This window comes from Wasmannia auropunctata, unplaced genomic scaffold (assembly GCF_000956235.1).
Source record: "Wasmannia auropunctata unplaced genomic scaffold, wasmannia.A_1.0 LD336064.1, whole genome shotgun sequence".
In the NCBI taxonomy this organism is placed as follows: Eukaryota; Metazoa; Arthropoda; class Insecta; order Hymenoptera; family Formicidae; genus Wasmannia; species Wasmannia auropunctata.
In genome coordinates this window covers 1,098,617-1,101,833 of record NW_012026826.1, presented here as the reverse complement: position 1 = coordinate 1,101,833, position 3,217 = coordinate 1,098,617, and the positions used below count along the sequence as shown (strand labels likewise).

Genomic DNA, 3,217 nt, shown 5'->3' with positions numbered 1-3,217 from the left:
TACTAAATTTTGTTCATAACAATACTTACCTGTGCATTAAATTTAATTGCACGTTTATTATTGTACGAACTTAATCTCTATCTGCTTTATCATTCTCGGTAAAAATGTCAGTAGTCATCACGTGACCAAAAAGTCGTCAAGCCATTGGCTAAGATTGAGATTGAAGATTGAAAAAATAGACGGAATTCTAATTTCCAAACTCCAATCTCAATCTCAGTCTGCTGTGTTCTCATTGGCTGAGCTTCGATCTCAATCTTAATCTCAATCTCCAATGCGTAGTCTGATATCGGCTTTACGGAAACGGCATCTCGCTTCTCCCTCTGCGGACTTTGTCTCTCGTACGGTTTTGTCCTTCGTACGGCTTTGTCTATCGTACGGCTTTGCCTCTCGTCCTACGTCCTTCCTAGCTCTTAGCCACAGCACAAGTGCTGGGCGCCGTTGCTTCCGTGATCTCGCCGGACATAATATAGTACCCTAGCCGGGCCGGTGGGCCCACGTGGTACATCCTTACGCGCCCCTAATTGGCGGGCGTGCGAGCTCGCGACCCCCGCGAATCGCGTGAGGTGCGTAGCGCCGCGGGTCCTGTGTCCCCGCGCACGGGGATTCAAAATATATGCGACGTCCTTCTGTCGGCGGTCCTCCAGGTACGCTCCCGTTGTGACACGCTCAGGTGGCTGGTCCTGGGGAACTCTTCCTCGGCAGAGGCCGTGCCTGGCGGCAGATCTTATTCTTGGGGCGCCCTGTTACGTCTCCGACTGCGGGGTCTCTCGCCCGATCTAGAGCGTAGAGTGGCCATCCCCTTTATCCTCGCCTTAGCAGGCTCGCCCCGGAATCTGTAAAGAAGCTCGGCGGCTAATTTGTTCTCGAGTTACGCCGGAAAGGCACGCTAACTAAAGATACGACCTACGCTGTGTCCTCGGGTATCTTCCTTGCCCTCGTGGTCCTCTTCTAACGGTCGCTATGGTGTCGGTGAGACGGGGAAAATTCTACAACTTGTTGGGAGCCGCCGATACGGTATAATAAACAGTCGAGATCGCTATGGAAACTACAAAACGGTATTCGATATTCGGGCGGCGGGGGCCACGCAAGTGTGGTCCCGTGGCCCGCGCCACGCGTCCGCCTCCGAAAATCGGGAGGACGCAGGACTCAAAACTACCGTCCGCGGTCGGGTCCGTAGATCCCTTATGACTGACAGTCCAAAAGGGACGTCACGTCACAATATATATAATTAATCCTCCCCGGGGTGATCACACGTGTTTCCATTATATAGGGTGTTCGGTAATAACCGCCTAAAATCTCGTGGGCTGATAAAGCAGATTAAACTGAACAGAAAAGTCCTCTACCATTTTGCAAAATTCGTAATCATTAACGAGATATTAATTTTTGAAGATCGGCGAATAAACGCGTAGTCGTCCGCCTACTGCTAAATGCAGGCGCTCGGCGAGATACGACCGCTCCACCGCTGGTAGTTGCTAGCCAGTAGTTGACGAGCAGTGAGACAGTCGTATCTCGTCGTGCGCCTGCATTCAGCGGTATGGCGGACGGATATGCGTTTACTCGCCGATTTTCAAAAATTAATATCTCGTTAACGATTGCAAATTTTGCAAAATGGTAGAGGACATATTTGTTCAGTTTTATCTGCTTTACCTGCCCACGAGGTCTGGTGCGGTTATTATGGGAGAGAAGCATGAGAGCGGCCATCCCATAAAACTTACAGTACATGGAAGGAGAATGGGGAATCGAATAGTGTCCAATGGAAGTGAGAAAGAGAATCTATACTCCTCTCCCTCACTCAGTTGATTTTTGAAAATGCGTAAGCGCGTCGTTTCCCGCTACAGAAATAAAAAGGTGCGCACGCAAGCCATGCATGCGTAATTGCGAAAATCAATTTCGCAAGAGGGAGAGATATATCGGACGTGGATCTCTCTGTTCAACTTATAGGCAGTCCCCTTCCACTACACTATAAGTTCTATGGATGCCATTTATTGAACGACTGTTGAACTACGTAGTCTGAATCCTTTCGAACAGCCGTGTTGAGTGGCATCATTTTAGCCGCAGTTGTTGAAGAGTGCGGACGTCTGATATAACCTGGTGTTGTGTATGTGTGTCAGACTCGGGAGATGGACGAGAAGAAGGAACAGCGGGTAACAATTAAATTTTGCTGCAAAGCTAATCTTTATATTATTATGTAAATTTTTAGCGACAAAGACATTTGAACTGATTCAGAAGGCGTACAAAATTTAATTGCTACTTTCTAAATCTTTTGGAGTAAATCTCACTTCAAAAGATTAAAAATACTGCCACTCGGCCACTTGACTGGCAGCATTTTTACTCTTTTGAAGTGAGATTTACTTCAAAAGAGTGAAAATGCACTCCAGAAAATTTAGAAAGTATTCGCTGTTCCTCCTTCTCGTCCATCTCCCAAGTCTGATATACAAACACAACACCAGATTATATGAGACGTCCGCACTTTTCAACAACTACGGCTAACATGATGCCACTCAACACGGCTGTTCGAAAGGGTTCACAACCAAATAGCACCACTGATCCTTTTGATTTCAAAAAGAATTCACTTTTTTGAGTTCTTTTCGAATTCGCGTAATCTGTTCAAAATGAAGTAAAAAAGAATTCCTTTTTGCTAGTTAAAAAAGTATTCCATAAGTATATTTTGTGACTTCTTTTTAACTTTAAGTCGAAAATAAAAAATGTTTCTAGAAACGACATAGAAACATTTATAAAACATTGGCTGCAGCACGCTAGCGATCAAATAAAAAATCGGAAAACAATTTAATTTCATAAGACGTTTGATAAATTCTGTATATCTATTTTTCTTTGTTTCTTCATATCAATTTTATTATATTGCGTTTCTCATATTTAAATTCATTACGGACGTGAAATGAAATCCTTTTAGAATTTGAAAAAAAAACTCACTTTTGGTGACATAAAAGTGAACTCTCTTGGGAGCCTAAAGAATACTTTTAGAACAGAAATGGGACGGTAAAAAAACTCATTTTGTAAATTGGAGACCAAAAAAGAATTCTTTTCAAATTCTTTGTGCTATCTGGGAAACGTTTAAAAAATGTATACTCAAATCATTATTTCAAATGTAAAATTAACGTTAAATAAATATTTAAAAAATGTTAAATAAACGTTTAAAAAACGTTTTTTAGAAATCATTATTCTAAACAAATATTAGATCGGAAGAGCACACGTCTGA

General features: G+C 43.1%; 2 protein-coding genes across 5 annotated transcripts in view; one reads left to right on the top strand and one right to left on the bottom strand.

Annotated features, from left to right (window-relative positions):
- Positions 1 to 3,217, bottom strand: part of LOC105450277 (F-BAR and double SH3 domains protein 2) — a 28,965-nt gene that overhangs the window by 8,130 nt on the left and 17,618 nt on the right. The window lies entirely within an intron of this gene.
- Positions 1 to 3,217, top strand: part of LOC105450276 (3-hydroxyacyl-CoA dehydrogenase type-2) — a 13,835-nt gene that overhangs the window by 9,366 nt on the left and 1,252 nt on the right. The gene's annotated exons all lie outside the window — the stretch shown is intronic.